General features: G+C 39.6%; 1 long non-coding RNA gene across 7 annotated transcripts in view; it reads left to right on the top strand.

Moving 5' to 3' along the window:
* Positions 1–20,905, top strand: part of LOC110835888 (uncharacterized) — a 38,028-nt gene extending 17,123 nt beyond the window's left edge. For 5 of the 7 annotated variants that reach the window (XR_015534751.1, XR_015534749.1, XR_015534748.1 and 2 more), the window contains 4 exons: positions 1,155–1,263; positions 13,046–13,339; positions 14,903–17,610; positions 18,496–20,905. This is a non-coding gene — a long non-coding RNA (uncharacterized LOC110835888). The remainder of the gene's footprint in view (positions 1–1,154; positions 1,264–13,045; positions 13,340–14,902; positions 17,611–18,495) is intronic. The other 2 variants (XR_015534752.1, XR_015534753.1) reach the window with 1 other exon arrangement.
* Positions 20,906–22,819: the final 1,914 nt, after the last annotated feature.

Here is a 22,819-nt window from a genome sequence, read left to right as displayed (position 1 = left end):
GACTGATCTCGAATGGGATAGGCTCCCACATATTATGAGAAATGATGTCTGAATATTAACAAGTATTTGTTCCTTCTCAGGGTTAGGAGATATGGTCCCATTATGTCCATGCTGGTAACTTGGAATGGTTCCGTAGGCTCTTCCCATCTCCCAAAGCTGCTCTGTATTCTCTCCCTCCGCTGGCAAGGATCACAGTTTGTCACAAAGTCGTCAACCGATTGTTGCATTCTTTGCCACCACTCAGTGCAAGTAGGTCATAAATACTGTTTTTGTCTGGGGTGGGCTGCAAACAGTGGGTCATGGTTCATACCTTTTGGGCCAACATATGTGGGAAAACTAGCGGGGCTGTCTAGCATGCTGTCATCTATACAGGACTACATCCAAGTCCAAGAAAAATTCATGTTTACCTGTGTCTTATGGCCTTTTAGAAGGCTATATTAAAAAGCATACAGGAGAGTGAGTCTCCTTGTCTAAGACCTTGTCCAGCCTCAAAAGCCTCCGATTGCTGATTCATTATTATGACTCTGCTTTTCACATGTTCTAGTGGTTGCACCTAGAGGCGACAAAGAACATGCGAGAGAAGGGACACCACAAAGCCCAATCACATTCTTGTTTGGTGTTATGTACTGTATGAAAAGAAAAATGTATCTTTAATAACACATATGACATTTACTTTCAATGCACAAAGTATACAGTTTTCAATTTTAATCTAAAGCAACAAGATAATGGATGTCATCTGAGTTGTAGAGCCATGTAGTCTCGATGACCTTTACCAATGTTGCAAATGTGCTTCCTGCCTCCATCACCAGGGCCATGAGCAGATGTGATGATGGAACTGGAGGAGGCGTGGGACCATGTCTTAGTCTCTCCATTGCTGTGGGCAGTACAGGGAACAAAGTCGTTAAGTTTCCTACATTAAAGGGTTTTGAATCTGGAAATATAGTGCCAATAGCTTTCCCATACAGTTTCATAAATGAGATTACAGGTTCTCATGGCATTGAATATAAAGATGGTTGTCTTTTGGGTTCTTGCATTACAGAATTTTATGTTAGAGTCATTTTGCAACTTCAGTCTTGTGCGGAGCATCATTTGGCAAACACTGTTTTCTAACTGAATATACGACAGAGAACTAAGTTTTGTTATTATTTTTCCAGAATATTATGCAGGTGGAGACCTGTCCCAACTATTGGAGTTAGAAGGAGTGTTTACAGTTGGTGATTGTACCTGGCAGAAATCATCGACGCTGCGGAGTATCTGCATAAGGTAGGCAAACAGTCCAACTGCAGTTCTGTGCAATAAAATATATAACAAAGCAGTTTAAAGACTGAATGTACTTGATTGATTGTGTGGCTACAGAATTTTTTGGTTTCATTCAATACGTCATTTATTCACTGTTCTCGTCTGTTATCATCTCAAAAATGTGCAGTCGTACTCACACTAGTGTAAAAGTAAAGTAAAGTTTGTCCCACTATACGCCATATGGGCGTTTGGAGTGAGTGGAGGTATAGCTCCTCTTTTCCTTGACCTCGGCACTAGATGGGAGTGAGTGGTCAGCATCACGCCCCGGGAAGGGACCCCGGTACCCATTGTAGAGGAAGGCAGCCTTGCCGTGCCGTGCCCTGCCTTGCCCTACCCTGACCTTCCGTGTACTGCCTTGCCCTGCCTTATCCTGCTTTACCTTGCATTGCCCTGCCTTGCCCTGACTTAGCTGCCTTGCCCTCCGTGGCCCTGCCTTTCCCTACCTTACCTTGCCTTGCCTTGACTTGCCTTGCCTTTCCTTGCCTTGCCCTGCCGTGCCCTGAACTGCCTTGCCCTGCCTTGCCTTGCGTTGCCTTGCCTTGCCTTGCCTTCACTTGCCTTGCCCTGCTTTGCTGTGCCTTGCTCCGCTTAGTCTTGCATTGTCGTGCCGTGTCCAGCCTTGCCCTACCCTGACCTTCCGTGCACTGCCTTGCCCTGCCTAATCCTGCTTTACCTTGCATTGCCCTGCCTTGCCCTGACTTAGCTGCTTTGTCCTCCGTTGCCCTGCCTTTCCCTACCTTACCTTGCCTTGCCTTTCCTTGCCTTTCCCTGCCTTGACCTTCCTTGCCCTGACCTGCTTTGCCCTGCCTTGCCTTGCGTTGCCCTGCCTTGCCTTGCCTTCCCTTGCCTTGCCTCGCTTTGCCTTGCCTTCCCGTGCCGTGCCCTGCCTTGCCCTGAACTACCCTGCCGTTCCCTGCCTTGCCCTGCCTTGCATTGCATTGCCCTGTTTTGCCCTGCCTTGCACTGCCTTGCCCTACCTTGCTGTGCCTTGCTTTGCTTTGCCTTGCCTTGCCGTGCCCTGCCTTGCCTACCCTGACCTTCCGTGCACTGCCTTGCCCTGCCTTATCTTGTTTTACCTTGCATTGCCCTGCCTTGCCCTGACTTAGCTGCCTTGCCCTCCCTTGCCCTGCTTTTCCCTACCTTACCTTGCCTTGCATTGCCTTGCCTTTCCTTGCCTTGCCTTGCTTTGCCCTGCCCAGCCCTGCCCTGTAAGGCCTGATTTGCCTTCCCTTGCCTTGCCCTGCGTTGCCCTGCCTTGCTCTGCCTTGCATTGCATTGCCTATCTTGCCCTGCCTTGCACTGCCTTGCCCTGCCTTGCTGTGCCTTGCTTCGCTTTGCCTTGCCTTGCCGTGCCGTGCCCTGCCTTGCCCTACTCCGACCTTCCGTGCACTGCCTTGCCCTGCCTTATCCTGCTTTACCTTGCATTGCCCTGCCTTGCCCTGACTTAGCTGCTTTGCCCTCCCTTGCCCTGCCTTTCCCTACATTACCTTGCCTTGCCTTTCCTTGTCTTGCCCTGCCTTGCCCTGACCTGCCTTGCCTTGCCTTGCCTTCCCTTGCCTTGCCGTGCCGTGCCTACCTTGCTCTCCCTTGCCCTGACTTAAACTGTCTTGATTTGCCTTGCCTTGCCTTGCCTTGCCTTGCCATGCCTTGCCTTGCCTTGCCTTGCCCTGCTTTGCCCTGCCTTGCCGTTAGGTGCCCTGCCTTGCCCTGAACTACACTGTTGTTCCCTGTCTTGCCCTGCCTTGCTCTGCCCCACCCTGCCTTGCATTGCCTCATCCTGCCTTGCCCTGCTGAAGCGTTCTTAGGTTCAGGCCTTTGATGATCTCTGGCGGCCAGCATTTGTACTGTGTTTGGTTGGTCACGAGAGGATGGGATACTGCAGGATGATGATCCAGCTAGCATAATCTCTGTTTCCCTTACGTCACTATCAACTAATTAGCTGTCACTTTTCCCCTCTCCTGTCTCTGGTTCGGGAAGACGTGTGATTAGGACTGACCTGGCTTGGGTCTTCCTCTTTTCGGTAAACCGTCATCATAAGCAGACGTGTGTAATGTTTTGTCTGGCTTCAAAATTTTTGGTCCTCAATTTCGGTTCAAAATTAAGTCTGATACGCTTACTATGATGGACGACGGAACTTGCAACTTGTGTACATAGTTTATTTCCTGGTGTGAGTCGTTTTCTTATGAGTAAATGGACTTGTAAGTATGTTGTGCTTGGGGTCGGGTGTGGCCCAGTGTGAAACGTGTTTGTATCGTAATATAGGTCGACTGGAATTGTATTTGTTTAATCCTGTATATTACTCTTTTGTTAGTGTGTAAATGGGAACGAGTATTTGTTGCGTTTTGGTAATTGTATCGCGTCTGTTAAACGTTTCTCAAAGGTGGAATGGGGCGCCTGTCGATAGGCTAGCTGCGTGATAAGGTCGGGGAAGCACCAGTTCGATCACGAGCTACTGCGTAGCAGAACACGTGATCCCAAAGCTTACGCCTGGTTGAGAGGCTAGTGGCTCTCTTGCTCTCCTGGGGTGTGATGACGCCGAGACAAGATGAGTGTTTGAATCCTTGTGCGGTTCAAACGGATGATTGATCAATGAATGGGATTTGATCTTTCATGTTTCTGATTGCGGACCATAGGATATTGGTTGCTCGGAAAAGTAAGAAGTTTTGGAGGAAGTGTTGTAGCGTACGCATCGTGTTTTGATATTCACTGGGTGTTGTGTGTAAAAGAGAGGTGTGACTGTGTTTGTGTTTGATGTTTGTGTTGAGGCTGGTCTGACAGCTGGGGAAAATGTGCCATGGGGCACCGGAAGAGTTATTGGGAAGTTGCGTGTCAAATGTGTGAACACATTTACTAGCACATCGCCAAATAATCGGCGTGCGGTGTTGTAGTGTAGCGTGGCTACGAGGAGAAGTATGATGAATTAATTGTTTAACGTCGGGTTACGGCTGGATCTGGCAGCTGAAGGGACGTTTGCGGGAATTAAACCAGTACTCGCAAACCTACAAATTTTGAGGGGGGCTTTAAGAATTATTCTGCTATAGTTGGGAAATGTTTCCCGATCTGTGTTTAGGGTGTGTCTGCCATCTGTATGGACGTACCAGGGGTCTGTATGAATGTGTGTAATTTGAAATATTGTTTCTTCCGAAGATTAATTTGTATTCTTGTTTTGTATTACAGTTTTGTTTTTTGTCATTCTTGCTTTAATCAATTTTAAATATTAAATTCATTTGTTTGTTTAACTTCAAATTGATTGGGTTTGATTTTATTGATTGTTATGTTCAACTGCCTTCAATGCTCCTTGGTTTCCCCACTAATATCTCGGGGCGTAGAATACACGAGCAACGAGTCAGCGAGTATTAGGTGGACCGGACGGTTCACTGCCTTGACGGGCCCTGCCTTGCCTTGACCTGACCTAACCTGCCGTGCACTGCCTTACTCTGAATTGCCCTGCTTTGGCTTGCCCTGCCCTGCCGTGCCGTGCCCTGCCTTGCCCTGCCCTGAAATGCCCTGCTCTGCCCTGCCCAATCCTGCCCTGCCATGCCATGCCCTACCCTGTCCTGTTTTGCCCTGCCCTGCCCTGCACTGCCCTGCCCTGCTTTGCCTTGCCTTGCCGTGCCTTGCCCTGCCTTGCCTTGCCTTGCGTTGCTTTGTCTTGGCTTGCTTTGACCTGCCCTGACCTGCCCTGTCTTGCTCTGCCTTGCCCTGACTTGCCCTGTCTTGCCTTGTCTTGCCTTGTCTTGCCTTGCCTTGCATTGCCTTGCCTAGCCTTGCCCTCCCTTGCCCTGCCTTGCCATGCCTTGCCTTTTTCTTGCATTGCCTTGCCTTGCCTTGCCTTACCTTGTCCTGGCTTAAATTGCCTTGCCTTGCCTTGCCTATCCTTGCCTTGCCCTGCCTCGCCCTGCCATGCCTAACCCTGCCCTGCCTCTGCTTTGCCCTGCCTTGCCCTACCTTGCCTTGCCTTACCATGACTTACCTTGCCTTGCCCTTACTTTCCTTGCCTTGACTTGCCCTGACATTCTTTGCCCTTCCTTGAAATGCCTAGCTTTGCCTTACATTGCCTTGGCTTGTCTAGCCTTACCTTGCCTTTCCTTGCCTTGCTTTGCCCTTACTTTCCTTGCCTTGCCTTGCCCTGCCATTCTTTGCCCTTCCTTACCTTGCCCAGACATGCCTTACATTGCCTTGGCTTGCCTAGCCTTGCCTTGCCTTTCCTTGACTTGCCCTGCCTTGAACTGCCTTGCCCTGCCTTACCTTGCCTTCCTTTGCCGTGCCTTGCCTTGCCTTGCCTTACCTTGCCTTTCCTTGCCTTGCTTTACCTTGCCTTGCCCTGCCCTGCCCCGTCCTGCCCAGCGCTGCCCTGCCCTGCCGTGCCCTGCCATGCCGTGCCGTACCCTGCCTTTCTCTGCCTTTCCTTGCCTTGCCTTACCGTTCCCTGAATTGCCGTGCCTTGCCGTGCCTTGCCTTGCCTTGCCTTGCCTTGCCTTGACGTACCGTGCCCTACTCTGCCCTGCCCTGCCCTGCCGTGCCCTGCCTTACCCTTCCTTGCCCTGCCTTGCCGTGCCGTGCCCTGCCTTGCCGTGCCGTGCCCTGCCTTGCCGTGCCGTGCCCTGCATTGCCCTGCCTTTCCCTGCCTTGCCCTGCCTTGCATTGCCAGGCATTCAAAACACTAAAACTAACTAACTAACTAGATGGCTTACCGAACCCGAAGGTTCATCACCGAATTAACCAAAGCCCTCCACCGGACCCTGTCCTGGGCCAACAAAATCCAGTTTCCTTCAACTCCTATCTCCCATAGATCCCGCCTGAAATTATCCTCCCATCTACGTCTAGGTCTCCCCAGCGGTCTTTTCCGTTCAGGTTTCCCAACCAGTACCCGGTGCACAACTCTTGTCCCATCCATGCGCGCTACATGCCCAGCCCATCTCATTCTTCTCGACTTAATCACCCTCACAATACTGGGGGAGGAGTAGAGCTTTTTAAGCTCGTCATTATGCAGTTTTCTCCATACCCCATCGTCTTCACTCTTAGGCCCAAATATCCTTCTCAACACCCGATTCTCAAACACCTGCAATCTGTGTTCCTCCCTCTGAGTGAGAGACCATGTTTCGCACCCATACAAAACAACAGGCAAGATTATTGTTTTGTATACTTTAATTTTCAGGTTCTTAGAAATCAGACGGGAAGACAAAATATTTTGAACTGAGAAGTAGCAAGCATTTCCGGAATTTAGTCTCCTCCTAACTTCCTCACGAGTATCATTTTGATTTGTTATTGTTGTTCCCAAATATTTGAACTTTGTAACCCTTTCAAAGGATTTATTAGCCACCCTAAGATAATTTTGCCCGCCTGTCTTCTGATGACGAGATACTAACATGTACTTAGTTTTTTCTGAATTTACTTGTAGCCCCACCTGTCTACTAGCCTCTAGTAAAACTTCTGCGTTCCTCTTTATTGTATTTATATCGTCCCCCAATAAATTAACATCATCAGCATATGCCAATAGCTGATGTGTCCCATTCAATTGCAAACCCTCCTGCCTACCTTGGACCTTCCTGATGGCGTATTCTAGCGCAAAGTTAAAGAGCAAGGGAGACAAAGCATCTCCTTGTTTTAGACAGTTCTTGATGAGGAATGTCTCAGATACGTATTTACCTACTCGAATTTTTCTACAGGTTTCATTTAAGCACATTTTCATTAGACCCACTAGCTTCTTTGGTATACCGAATTCAATAAGAATATTATATAGCACTTCTCTCTTCACAGAGTCATAGGCTTTTTTGAAATCTATAAATAACTGATGTACGATCCCACCGAACTCCCATTTTTTCTCTAGTATCTGACGAATGCAAAATATATGATCAATCGTTGATCTGTTTTGTCTGAACCCACACTGATGATCCCCAATAATTTCATTCGCATATGGGGTTAATCTTGCCAAAAGAATGTTGGATAGAATTTTGTATGAGGTTGATAGCAGCGAAATTCCTCTGTAATTACCACACTCAGTCTTGTCCCCCTTCTTATGAATAGGAATAATTATGGGTTCCTTCCATTGTTGTGGCATCTCTTCCTTATCCCAAATTAACTGAATAAGCTTATGGATATGCAACCCTTTGCCACTTGCTTTAATTAATTCGGCCGGAATCTGATCAATTCCTGGAGATTTATAACTTTTCAACTTCCCAATGGCTAGTTCCACTTCATCTAAGCCTGGTTCTGGCACCAACAGTTCAGCTGTATGCATTTTAATCTGTCTAATATCACCAGTATCATGAACATTTAAGAGCTCGCTAAAGAAATTTTTCTACCTATTCACAATTTTTATTGGATCTGCAAGCAAATTGCCACTATCATCCTTTACCAAATTGGTCTGGAGTTGATATCCTTTCTTAAAGTTATTAATGCCTCTGTACAGGTCTCTGATGTTTTTTTCCTCATTATTTGTCTCAAGTTCAGCAATTTTGCCCTTCAGGTATTCCCTTTTCTTAGTCCTAAAGGTTCTACTAGCTTCACGTCTCACGTTACATAGATTATCTGCATTTGTTTTGTTTGGGTTCTGCAACCATTGAAATTTTGTTTGCTTCCTTCGATCTATTAATTTTGAACATTCTTCATCAAAACACGGTTTATTTTTCTTTCTCCTGTAGTATCCTAGTTTCTCTTTTGCTGAAATTTTGATGCAGTTTCGGACATTTCCCCACTCCCTGTTGATGTCCACACTTTCATTATCCTCATTTGTCTCTAAAATTTGAAACCTATTCGAAATTTCAACTTGATATTGTTCCTTTGCCTCTCCCTCACTTAATTTTTTCAAATCAAATCTTTCTGTGTCAAAATTTTGTTTAATTCGTCTACTTACTGAAAGCCGCTCCCTCACTTTTGCTACCACCAGATACTGATCAGTGTCGCAATCTGCTCCTCTGAATGATCTCACATCAATTACATTTGTCTGCCTTCTCTTATCTACTAAAACATGATCTATTTGATTGTGTGTTCTGCCATCTGGGGAAGTCCAAGTGTATTTATGAACATCACGGTGTGGAAATTTTGTACTTTTTACAATTAAATCTTTTGACGTAGCAAAGGTTACTGCTCTAACACCGTTATCATTACTAAGTGCATGGAGACTCTCGCTGCCTATTGTGGGTTTGAAGATATCCTCCCTCCCAATTTTTGCATTGAAATCTCCTAGCAGAATTTTCATGTGATACTTGCCAAATGTATCAAATACTATACTTTTATTTTCCGTCGTTTACACAAGCTTATTGTTAAAATCATATAAAATTTCACATAAAATTGTTACATTTTAAAATTGACGACATGTTTCGATATACAATCTTATCATCGTCAGGTCTATCAAAATTAAAATTAAAATCTGGTGTATCTGTTGCTCTGCTTATATTGTTTTTGTTTTTACTCGTTTTTACTACATCTCCAGGCTTCTTCGATTTTATTTTTGGAGACGCGCCTGGGTGCCTATATCTGCAAAATCAATTTTAATTTTCATATCGTGATAAGGCTACCGAAATAGGAAATGGAATAATATTACTCTAATTTATAATATTTTAAGGAATTATTCAAATATATCGTATTACAAGCAAAATGAATGCAATCACAAAATATAAAGTAATAATAATGAATGGAAATTAATAAACAATATCAAACAAAAATTACAACAAAATAAACTAACAATTACGCAAGCAGATAAAGGAAAAACCATCATAATACTCTCTATAGAACAATACCAAAAATACATCACTCAATTTATAAACAAAAATGAATTCACACAACTAACACAAAACCCAACACTAAAATATCAAAAGGAAATACAAAAAATAACCCAAAAGTGTAATAACATTTTTAACCATCCCAAAACACAATACTATAATCATAGCGCCACCGCACCAATCATCACAGGACAAATTAAACTACATAAGAACCCATACTCTATCAGACCATTAATAAATTGGACATCAGCCCCTGCATATAAAATAGCAATAAAAATGCAAAACATTTTGAAAGAATATTGTAATTTACCAAATACCTTTAATATAACAAATTCTATAAAATTAATAAATGAAATCCAACAACTAAATTTTCATAATAATAAAAATATACAAATTTGTTCTTTTGACATCAATAATATGTATACAAATATTCCAACAAGCATGCTACGAGATGTTGTGAGAGATATTCTAAATAGACAGAATATAAATACAGATCTAATAAATGAAATTACAAACATAACTAACATTATTATTAACCAAAATTATTTCCAATTCAACAATGAATATTGGAAACAAGAAACAGGATTACCTATGGGAGCTCCCACCTCGAGCATATTATCTGAAATATTCTTACAATATCTCGAACATGATTACATAGTAAATATATTAAATAAATATCAAATTAAATACTATAGTAGATATGTTGACGATATACTCATGATTTTTGATGGAAAAAATACAGACATAAAAAATGTTTTAAATGAATTTAACAACATAAATCAAAATATACAATTCACTTTAGAAAAAGAACAAAATAACAAATTAAATTATTTAGATCTAACTATAATACGAAACGAAAATAACTTCGAATTCAAAATATACAGAAAGCCCACAAATACAAGCACCATAATACATGCCTCTTCATGCCATCCGAATGAACATAAACAGATGGCTATTAACTACTTAATAAACAGGAAAAATACATATCCCATAACCACAGTAAACAAACAAATTGAATGTAACACAATAAAACAAATTCTAATAGAAAACGGATATAATAATCATGAAGTAAAACCCAAAAATAAAATAAACAATATAAACAACATAAATGAAGACGGAAACGAAAATAAACAAAACAAATGGGCCACATTCACATATATAGGAAAAGAAACCAAATATATAACAAAAACATTTAAAACAAATAACATAAAAATAGCATTTAGAACAAAAAACACTATAAAAAACATCTTGAAACAAAAACCACAAATAGATACAACAAATCAATACGAAAAACCAGGCATATATAGGTTGAAATGCAATGATTGCCCGTTAACCTATATAGGCCAAACTGGACGCACCTTTAATCAAAGATATAAAGAACATATTACAGCAATAAAACATAATAAAGACCATTCAGCATATGCAAAGCATATATTAAACACAGGACATTCATACAACAAAATAGAACATACATTGGACATTATAAAAATAATACAAAATAAACGACATAGAGACACCATAGAGAAATATCATATACAAAGAACACATAAACAGAACCTTGCATTAAACGACAGCAACATTTACACGAACAATCCGATATTTAACATTCTACAGTCCATTGACCCAACCCCCTAAACAACTTTCACCCAATATATATAGCCATACACGATACTCACAACTCAGTTACTGTCTGCCATTCAATAACAACGGACACGCACCTCATACACAACCCGGTATGTTATAATACTTTATATTTTGTGATTGCATTCATTTTGCTTGTAATACGATATATTTGAATAATTCCTTAAAATATTATAAATTAGAGTAATATTATTCCATTTCCTATTTCGGTAGCCTTATCACGATATGAAAATTAAAATTGATTTTGCAGATATAGGCACCCAGGCGCGTCTCCAAAAATAAAATCGAAGAAGCCTGGAGATGTAGTAAAAACGAGTAAAAACAAAAACAATATAAGCAGAGCAACAGATACACCAGATTTTAATTTTAATTTTGATAGACCTGACGATGATAAGATTGTATATCGAAACATGTCGTCAATTTTAAAATGTAACAATTTTATGTGAAATTTTATATGATTTTAACAATAAGCTTGTGTAAACGACGGAAAATAAAAGTATTGTATTGAAACACAAGCATGATGCAATTAAGATATAAGCTGTATCAAATACTGATTCCAATTCTTCATAAAAGCTATCCTTGATATCATCGCTTTTGTCTTCAGTTGGGGCATGAACATTAAGGACAATGATGTCGCACCAACGTCCTTCCAAAATTACGTAAGACAACCTGTCACTAACAAATTCTACTCTCTTAACTGCTGCCCTAATTCTGCTATGAACAAAAAAACCCGTCCCTAGCTGATGATTGTCATTCCCCTTTCCATAGAAAAATGTAAAATTGTCCACTGGGATCGTGCCCTCCTCCTCCCATCGCACTTCCTGCACTGCCACTAAGTCTAACTTATAATTCCCTAATTCTCTACACACTGATTTCAGTGCCCCAGCCCTATAGAGGCTCCTAATGTTCGAAGTACCAAATCTCATGTCCTTTTTCAATTGCTGTGGTCGTGCCAAAGAGTCCGTCCTGATCCGAGGCTTGGTTGATTTTTTCGTAACACATATTTTTGTAAAGGTGAAAGGTTGTTAGCCCTACACCCAACCCCCAACCTGGAGGACCAGGGTATCACTCTTAGTCTAGCGCATCTCCTTAGACCTGTCCGGCTTGGGTAACCCTACCATGAGCCGAAGCTCAGGCCGGCATAGCCCTAAGGGTCATTTGAGCACGCAAGCCTCCTCACCCGGCAGATTGCCTTCTACAAGGTGGTGATACCCTCGAGAAGGCAGGCATTCAAAACACTACCTATAAGAACCATGCTAAAACAGTGGCTATGTATATGAATTCTGAGTCTTAACGTTTTAGTCTTCTATGGAGCACATTATACACATGTATAATCTAGAAATTGATTTTCTCTTCCTCAAATCAATTAAAATTCCCACATCTCTGGCTTATTTTACTGTATGCACAAACATACAGGTCTTTTCAGAACCTCCTATGAAATTTCCATACTAAGCGGCAATTTTGAAAAAAGAAGGGGTGCTGTAACTCAGAAAAGGAAATTCCAGACCTGTATTATGTAAACTGTTGTAATTTCTTTGATGCAAACAACTCTTTCTTATATTTGTGCCAACCCTTTCAGCTGTAATAGAACTAAAGTGCTTGAAATTGTACTCTGTATGTTTGTTGTTTATTTTATTTGTTTTATTGTTTGAAATTAAAGCAAATCCTTTGAAGGCTAGTTCAGTGTAACATGTATAATGGGCGTTATAAATTCAACTTTATGTAGACCTGCTATTATTACTTGTGATACAGGTTCAACTATTATAAGATAGGTCCCAGGGATGAAATTCTACAAAAAAGGCAATGAATGTCAGATTATGGACTGCACTCTATCAAGAAATGTAATAAATGAAAGAATAAAAATAAACAAGGGCTGAAATTATACAAGTTCTTTTGTATGGGCCTGACGCTCAATCCCTCAGATCAAGGAAAGAACACAGACCGAGAAGACAAATATCATCTGGGATGCTGCGACCTTTATTCCAAGTTGAGGGTGTCTAAGGATAAGGTGTTAAAAAGAAAATTTTAAATTACGGGGGGGGGGGGGGGGGGCCTGAAGGAGCTGCTTAATTTGTGCTCTTTAGTCAGATAGTATAAGAATGATACACCAAGAAGGATGAGATGGGCAGGAAATACAGCACACACAGGAGAGATTATATTTGCAATGGAGAGGGAAGAATAATTGTGAGATGTAGCACAGACGAGAGGGAAACATTAAAACACATCTTGTATGTGATGTGTTGGTACGGACTGGACTGATTTAGTATAACTGCTATTTTTATAATGTTATGAACCATAAAATGTAGGAGGAGAGTTTTGTGACTTTGTCAGTTTGACAGCCAGACAGTGACTGATTCGCCTGTCATAACCTATCTTTCCAGTATCATCGTAAAAACAACGAAATGTACCAGAATATGGAGTGCCCTTTCAACAGTGGGAATGAGCGTGGCCAATTCTAGAAAAACAAACCTGTCTCGGACTGGAACAAAGCCCCAGAAAACTGGGACGATGACAGTCTCAAGAACTGGGATAAAGACCACATGGAGGACAGACCCTGTTATCATTTTGTGTTGCTTGCTATTAACAAGGGGGATATTTGGCTCATAAAAGACAGGCAGTACTAAGTTTGATACAGGACAATTTTGCTAATGATGCGAAGAGAACGCATGCAAATGGTACATATCTTAGCTAATAGATTTTATCATCTATTTATTTATTAATTTGTGGTTTATATAAAGGCAGTGTCAGAAGCTCATATAATGTAGCATAGAATATTCATATTCTTGCTTTAAGTTTATGAACATGCTATGTCTTGCATGGTAAATTTTAGAATGCCTACTTTTGACATTGTATCATCAAAATGTGAATGTGTGTGGATGAATGGAGTAATGTTTTCATATTTGTTATTTTTAATTTCTAATGCATTAATCTATTACCAGAATAATGGTTAATTGCAAATGTCTGTAAAGAAACTGCTAGGGAAAATATTGTTGCTAGGAATTACGAATGAAGATTTCAGCTGACAATTATTACTCATATAGCACAAAATTTCTGTGGTTATGTGCATCTTTTACTTTTAGGATAATAAAAGGAAAGAAGGTGGCATTACAATAATATTGATGCACAAGGCATGTATGTACTGTGTTTGAAAGAATATTTATTGTAATTGGCTACTTCAGTGACGTGGGGGAGGTGGCATGGAAACATGGATTTTAGGGAAATATGTGGTAAACCTCTGAGGTGACTGGAAGTTGCTTCCCATTACCAGGCATTATTGTTACTCTTGTACGCTGCTACTTATAGTGGCAACGATATCAAATATTTCTCAAGTGGTCACAATGTATTTTTTTGTACTCATTGGCCTTTGATTTAAGAATGATCATAATTTCCTGCAGTGGAGAACATGACTACATTATGCTACTGAAAATTTTATTATTTGATGGTATCACACCAATGGTCATGGAATTGTTTACCCAACGTCCCTGAATTAGAAAATGAATAAACACACTAAATATTATTTAACAGACAGCACTACAAACAGCTTTACATACATAGGAAGATAAAATTAAAATCATCTCCTAACCACAACATTTACAAACTCTGAACCAAATCTTTATTAATAATGTTTGAACAAAATGAAGCATCATAAATATTTTCTTGCTATAAGACGTTATGGTGTGGTTGAGAAAAGTTGGAAACAACTCAAAATTCTTTTATAAGATAGTGTAATTGCGTCATATTGTGAATATTCTAACAATTATTTATTTTAATCCGTCTTATCACAATATTTAAAATTTCTTATAATTAAGAAAATAAAATATCATTGATGTTCCATATCGATTGATCGATTTACATTTTGGAACATCTTTTACACAACATGTTTCAGTTTTTATAAAACCATCATCACCACCACCATCTTTTATGCTTAAGTTAAATCAAAATACACATTTTGCCAACAATACCATTTTTTACTCATTACTGACTACTTCTTTGAATGTTATCTGGAAAGAATGGACAGACAAATGGTAACCATTATTAACCGTTGTGTCTTTATCTTGGTACAGATAAAGACCCAAAAATTTATAATGTTAGCACTAAATGCAAACAATCACATATATGTTTGATATTTCACAAAACGTTTATAAACAATAATAATCTTTATAAAGGGACAGTCTACAAATACTTCAGACCACTGTTGAGCAGAAAGAAACAAGAATCATAACTGTGTACCGTTGCAGGTTTTGGAAAGGTGTACATGACGTGGAAGAACTGCGGCATGGATAACAACACGGTATATGCAATGAAAATCATTGACGTCCCCGTTAAAGGCGACCGAGACAAATACCAAAGAGAGTGCTACGTACATCAACTCTGCTGCCAATTTCCAATCCTGGTAGCACTCTGTTACACCTTCCAGACAAAGTCCAAGATCTGTCTGGCACTTGGAAGATACATGAAAAACAATTCCTGATTCCAGGATGGTTGAGAAGCAAAGTGAACAAATTAACAACAGAAGTGTCAGTGCATTGTAGTACCAAGTAATGCAGTAAAATTTACAAAGCTGCAGAGGTACTTGCTGCCCACATCACCCTAGTACCACAAAGAATAAGAACTAACTTCAAACTTAAATTCCTAACATTCCCTGTTCTGAGAATATGCGTACTCTGCTGGAATCAAAACCTTCAAAATTCTGTTCATTAGTGTCAATAGTATTAAAGATAAGGACAAATTTGCTGTACTTAAGCCTATCTTCTGCATAACAGTGCGTTTTGTGCAAGTTCTTAAAATCGTTATTAAACCTCTATCTTCCGTAAAACCTAATTGATATTTTTATTTGTACACATCTGCATGTCCCTTATTCCACATCCTGTAGTTGGTATAATTTGTGAATCCATGGAAAGTTTACAGATATAGGGTTAGGTTGCTCAAATCGTACCCCTTAAGGAAAAAACCGTATAAAACTTAGGATTTATCAAATAAATAGAAATTAAATGTGTTATTCAAAACTTGTGTTAATATTGTTGTTATTTATTATAACGAAATTAGATAATCTATATGCTTTCACGTAAAATAAATTAAATCTTTAAAAACTTACATCGGTACGACTAAAGTAACCGGTTTCCAAAGTCGTACCACCTATAGCCTAAGTCGTACCTAAGAATTCAATTAAGCAACAATAATAATTAAAACGTATTTTTTATTAATCTGTTTACATGACACATAGGTATTCAGTTAGTACAAACATCACATACAAATTTTTTTGTTCTTTTGTCAACTCCAGCGCATACATCGTGCACCCATGATTTGGATTTCAAGCATTGAATCATGTTTTCCTCCCGATCTTCTCCACAAATAAAACAAACCCAATCGCTTTTCTTCTTTTTAATTTTTAATGCCAATTCCTTTTTATTAATTACTGCGTTTCTTTTATTTGCCGCATTTTTTATGTTTTCTTTATTCTGCGTTGACGTTATTTCGACTGACGAGGTAGAGCATTCACGGAACTCTTTGCTTTGGTTTATTATTGGGATAGGAGCTAAAATATTTAATTGCAGTTTTATTTAGTTTATAGGCGCGTCCGTTTCTTCCTCATGGATTTCTTTACTTTCTTGTGTAACCACTGCAGAAAGCTCTTACCAGTACGACTTAGGAATCTCATATGGGTACGACTTAAGACACGGCACAAGTTAAATTTAACAGTAAACATAACATAACATTGAATAAAATTAATAAGATTTCGTTTCGACCAAACGATTATGTAAATTCTACTGAATTTATATTTAATAAGGAATATAATTTTATCAATAATTTACTTGCAAGATTAACTACCAAACATTATGCACAAAATTACAAGAAAATTGAAATAAACTTACTTGATGACAGGATTTATAACGAGGCTGGTTTATGGCAGACAATAATACGTAAAGCAACTTGGTTGACTCAGATGTATATTTGGTTGCCGTTGTATGTGCTGTTGTCGTAGTTCGTTCAAAATTCAAGTGGTACGACTTAAGCACTGGTACGACTTGAGCAACCTTACCCTATGTACTGTCTATCTGAGCGAAGAACTAGCTTGACCTTCATCTGCAGAGATGCGCATCCCTCCTAACACGCACAAGAGAAATCAACAGCTGACACTCATTAGGTTTCCAGCGTTTCACCTCATTTTTCTAGTTTCAGCATTTCTTAGTTTCTCTTTTTAAATTAATGGTCACTGCCAGCACCTGCAACACAGGGAATGTTCTTCGTGTCGTTTAATATTTTTAGGACCACATTCAGGATGCCTAGAAGTTTGAGTTAGTTATTACTTTAGACAGACAGACAGACAGTATGTATGATATGGCAAATCCTCTTGCTGAGCAAGGTGGTCTGGTGTACTGAGTGTACATCAGTTTGAATGATTCCAGTCAACACCAGTTGCGTGCTGTGGTGTTAACACACTGTTCTATCACTCATGTTTTGTGTGAGGAATCATGTTTACTCAGAATTTATAACTGTTTATAGTAGCAGTAAAATAAGTTTCAATAACAACTGAATCGTTTTAAAATGGGTAGCACAAGGAGTAACCTGCATGTGGACCTTAGGATGAAAGGTCAGCATATTATTTATTTGCTTCTCAAACATCGAGTGCAGTGTCCTGCATTGGCTGTGAGTTTTGTCTCGCAAAGAGACGTACAACAGGACTGTCTACAGATTGTGCTCCATCCCCCACTGACGAACAAATCTGCTGTTTCCATTCTTCTGCAGAGGATAACATTGCAGTAACTCCATTGTCTAATTCTACAGATAACGCAATAACACTCACTTACCGCTAGTATCATTAAGTGTCAATAATGCATTATTATTTTCCAGACTATTATCCTGGTGGAGACTTGTACCATTTGCTGCGTTACTGGGGCAAGTTTACAGAGACTGCAGCAAGACTATACCTAGCGGAGATCATCAGGTATTCAGACATCACTTCACTTGTCTGCATTAAACTACTTAAGTGAATGTGGGTCTATAACTTTTTTATTCTATTCAATGTCATTTTTATTTTCTGTGGTAAACAACAATAACAGTATATATGACATCTTAGTTAAAGCGCTATAAGGCAGAAATGCAAATTAGTAGTACTACAACTTACGGCCACATTAACCTTTATCTTACTAGCGTTCCTTGTCTGGGACATAAGTTGTGTACTCGGTCCTATGAACGTTCCTTGTGCGTAACTCAAAACTTGCAACACTGTAAGTAGACTTGGTTACGTCTTTTGGCCTCTTTTAGGGGCTGCAAATATTGAATCACTTTCTCTAGGGTTCTGGCAAATTCTCCCTGAGCTGTCAACCCGGGAACTATAACCGTAAACAGGAATAAACATTGTTATTGTCAAGTGGGTTTGGGCTTCATTTTCAGACCCCCTATTCAAAGTTTCTCTCATTCTTCCTCATGATGGGTGAAAAGAATGTGTATCCACTGAAGAAGGAGAGACAAATTTTTCTGTGTGGTCATTAGTTCACAACCATGGCTTCTATGATGTCGAATGAGCTTCCAAAGAAGAAAGTAAAGTTACTAAGGCCTATTTAGGCAATTAAGATATTAACTGCATTTTTAAAAAACTCTATGTATTCTCTGTTCTATTCGAATAAATATGGGTTTTATTTTGTCAATTTATCATGTTTACTTTAGATAATATTAAAGTTAGCCGTGTTGCGTGCACAAAAGTTAAAAACCTGCAGAAAAAAAAAACCTTTAGGGCTGCTTCCATTTTGCCATTTAAATCCCCGTCTGGTAAAGGTTGAAAAGCAGAATATCATACTGTGCAAATAACTCGTTAATTTCTTCCTTTCAGATCGGTGTCATACACCGTGACTTGAAACCAGAAAATATACTGTTTGATGCACGCTGCCACATCGCAGTCTCTGATTATGGGCTGTGTAAAATCTTCAACTGCCACACAAAGGTAAAGTTAAATCCATCTTATCTTTTGATGGGTTTACTTACAGGGTCACATAGGCTACATGGACCACTGAGTGTGGATAGTTTACAGGAGGACAAAATCTTTATGTAGCGATTCTTAATGGAAAAAGTGTAAACAAATGTAACAAGGTCTTTCAATTTGAGGGGATGAACTCAGAACTAATACTTATAGCTCTATTAGAAACAAATTCAATCTTATATTTTGAGAATGGTCAATAAAAGAGTCGTAAACAAAATACTCGCTAAATTCGTACTTGGGGCTCATTGAAGCTAAATACTGATTATATTTTATAGTTAACACTTAAATTATGAAGCAAAATGACGTTCGATTTGCATCACGGTTGAATAACTCGTAGATATTTCGTTCCAATTAATCTATATTTGAATGATATGACGTCTTCAAACAAGCATCGGACCTTAAGTCTGACAGTGAATATCATTACTACGTGGTTCTGCGATATTCTCCGAAGAACTACGAGATCCCTGCACGCAAATGAACGAAGTTCCAGATTTGTGCGTTTCTCTATCTGAAATCGCTAAAAAATGACATCAAATATGGGATTGTTACGTTGTGAACCATATTGAAACTTATATGACTTAACTTATATGACTCAAAAAACTTTTTTATGAAGACTGGAGACGTACCACTTTAGGTTTAGAAACCAGTTCATTCTTAAATTTAGAGGATTGTCGGTAATGCAGATGTGAACAAATTATTCGCTAAATACGTTCATGGGCCCATTGAAGCTAAGTACTGATTGTATTTTATGAAGGAACATGTCGTTCGATTTGCATCACGGTTCTATAACTCGTAGCTAAGAGTGTTTCATATAATCAATATTTGGATGACATGACGTCTTCAAACAACCATCAGACCGTAAGTCTGACATTGAATATCAATACGTCTGCTGCTTCCAAACACATAGAGCTGCTGCGATATTCTCCGACGAACTACGAGGTCGCTGCACGCTAACGAACAAAGTTCCCAATTTGTGCATTTCACGTTCTGAAAAAGCGAAAAATGAGAACTCCAAATTTCAACTCGTAACTTTGTGAATTTTAATCGGGCCTTAGAGAAACTTAAAAATATTCATCATATGACTCTGAAAAACGTTTTTATCAAGACTGGAAACGTGCCAATTTAACTTTAGAAACCGGGTCATTTTTATATTTTGAAGCTGTTCGGTAATGTAGCCGCGAACAGAAACATTCGCTAAATACACTTGGAGCACACTGATGCTAAATAGTGATTGTATTTATCTTTAACACGGAAATTAAGAAGGAAAATGACGTTTCAGTTACATCACGGTTATATAACTCGTAGTTAAGTGTACTTCAAATTATCAATATTTGTATGACATGACGTCTTCAAACAAACATCGGACCGTAAATCTGACATTGAATATGAATACGTCTGCTGAATTCACATACATAGAGCTGCTGCGATATTCTCCGACGACCTATGAAGTCACTGCATCACGGTTGAATAACTCATAGTTAAGTGTGTTTCAGATAATCAAAATTGTATGATATGACGTCTTCAGTCTGTCAGTGTATATCAAAACGTTTGCTGAATTCACACACATATGTGCTTCTGCGATATTCTCCGACGAACTACGAGATCGCTGCACGCAAATGAACGAAGTTCCAGATTTGTGCCTTTCACGATCTGAAAACGCGAAAAATAACAACTGCAAATTTCAGTCTGTAACTTGTAACCGTCCTTTTTTGTTCCACCAGACGTCACACTTCTTGTTTAGTATAGTCATAGACTGGCTCTCATATGGTTACAGCTTCTTGAGGTGGGTAGGTGTAAAGATACAGAAAGGGATTGTTGTTGATGGTGAGGTTGTCGGTGAGCCCGAGTTTCTGACTCCCCGGGAATATACGGGAATTAGAAGGTGGAGCAAGTTTTCTGCACAAATGGATAACAAAGTTTTACTGTGTTGCACTGATGGATGACACTTTAATGTACCTTAATACGTACAGGAACGTATATATCTGGATCACCATACACGGAGGAAGCTAGATGGCTCGGGTGTTCCTTTGTTCTTTCGTATGTTTGCAAAAGAAAAACACCCCCTCTCAACCGAAGGACCAAAACTTTAGAGAGCGCCCCTCAACCACGATCGCGCATAAATACCCTTGCATGACGTAATTAGTTACTGAATTTGGCTTAAATGCGGCGATCTGATTCGTTCCTCCACAACGGCGGGAACGCGCCTATAAGCTGTGTTCAAATTCAATTGGTCCATCGCAAGAATGCGATGGTCGTAATGCAGTCATCACCCCACATCTGGAAGGGTGTCTGGGGTGGCTTAAGTATTTTTTTTGTTGGTTTATGTTTGGCTTTTTTCAACGCCAGGCTCCCTTGGAACAGAAAGAATGTCGAGGAGGGAGACCCGCAAGTGGTCATGTGGGCCACATTCCTTCAACTCAATGTGTTTAACAAAGCCAAAATTAAGCATTCAGTATAATTTAGGTGAAGTAAGGTGTTTAAAAAATGATGTAATTACACCTCCTTAGTTTTTCTTATAAGCCAGATCATCATGCCGAAGCCTGGTTTACCTTTCATCTCAAGGCTCAGTCCGTTCGGGAATTGAACCACTGACCTGGACTTCCACAAACTTTGTGAATTTTAATCGTTATATAGTGCAACTTAAAACCAGACATTTTATGACTCCAAAAAACATTTGTTTGGAGTCTGGATAGCTACCAATTTCTGTTTAGGTACCAGTTCATTACATAAATTTGCGAATGGTCGGCAATGCAGCCGCAAACAGAATAGTCTCTATCTCATTCTCGGGGTCAGAGAAGCTAAATACCGATTGTATTTTATATTAGACATGTAATGTATGAAGGAGCATGACGTTCGTGTTGCACCAAGTTTGAATAACTCGTAGTTAAGAGTGTTTCAAATATTTAACATTTGCATGATAATACGTCTTCAAACTACCATCGGACTGTAAGTGTATATCAATATGTCTACTAAATCTAAAGAAATATGGGCTGGTGCGATGTTCTCAGACGTACTACGAGGTAGCTGCACGCAAATAAAGGAATTGCAGGATTTGTGCGTTTCACGATTTGAAAACGCAATAATTGACAACAAGAAATATCAGCCTGTAACTTTGTGAATTAAATCCTACCATAGTGATGTAGAGAAGTGTCGGTAATGCAGCCGCGAACAGAACATTCGCTTAATACAATCTTGGAGGCAGAGAATTTAAATCCTGATTGCATTTTATCATTATCACGTAATTTATGAGGGAACATGACGTTCGAGTTGCATCATGCATTGAATAACTCAAAGTTAAGAGTGTTTCAGAGTGTAAGTCTGTCAGTTAATATCAATACATCTGCTGAATTCACACACTTAAGAGCTGTTGCGATATTCTCCGACGAACTACGAGGTCGCTGCACACAAATGAACGAAGTTCCAGATTTGTGCGTTCACGATCTGAATACGCGAAAAAGTGAACCCCAAGTATTAGTCAGTAACTTTGTCAATTCTAACCGGACGATAGTGAAACCTTAAACTACTCATTAAGAAACACTAAGAATCGTTTTCTTGAAGATTGGAGACGTTCCACGGTTGGTTAAGACTAGTTCATTCTTAAATTTTAGGATCTGTCGGTAATACAGCCCTGAAAAGAACATTCACTTAATCGGTTCTACGGAGCAGTGAAACTAAATACTAGTTGTACTTTAGCAAAATACGTAATTTATGATCGGACATGCTGTTCGAGTAGCATCACTGTTGTATACCTCGTAAGTAAAGTGTTTCGAATAATTAACTTATATACGATGAGACGCATTCTAATAACTTTCGAATCGTAAGTGTGTCAGTGAATATCAATATGTCTGATGCCTTCACACACATATGAGCTCCGGCGACTTTCTCCGACGGACTTTGAAGTCGCTGGACAGATTTGTGTGTTTCACGATCATAAAAAGCTAAGAATGTGAATCCCAAGTATCAGACATTAACTTTGTCAATTCTGATTGGACCATAGTACAACCGTAAAATAGGTATTATCAGACTCTAAGGAAATTTTCTATGAAGACTGGAAATGGACCACCTTATGTTTAGAACTGCTTAATTTTTACTTTTTGAGGCGAGTCGGTAACTAAGCCGCGAACACAATATTCGCTTGTTAAGTTCTTGGGAACAGTGAAACTAAATACTAATTGTA

This window comes from Zootermopsis nevadensis, unplaced genomic scaffold (genome assembly GCF_977971745.1).
Source record: "Zootermopsis nevadensis isolate Lab colony 2312 unplaced genomic scaffold, Znev_1.0 Znev_ptg000011l, whole genome shotgun sequence".
Classification (NCBI taxonomy): Eukaryota; Metazoa; Arthropoda; class Insecta; order Blattodea; family Termopsidae; genus Zootermopsis; species Zootermopsis nevadensis.
Note: the sequence above shows the minus strand (reverse complement) of the source record. Positions and strands in the feature narration are given on the sequence as shown.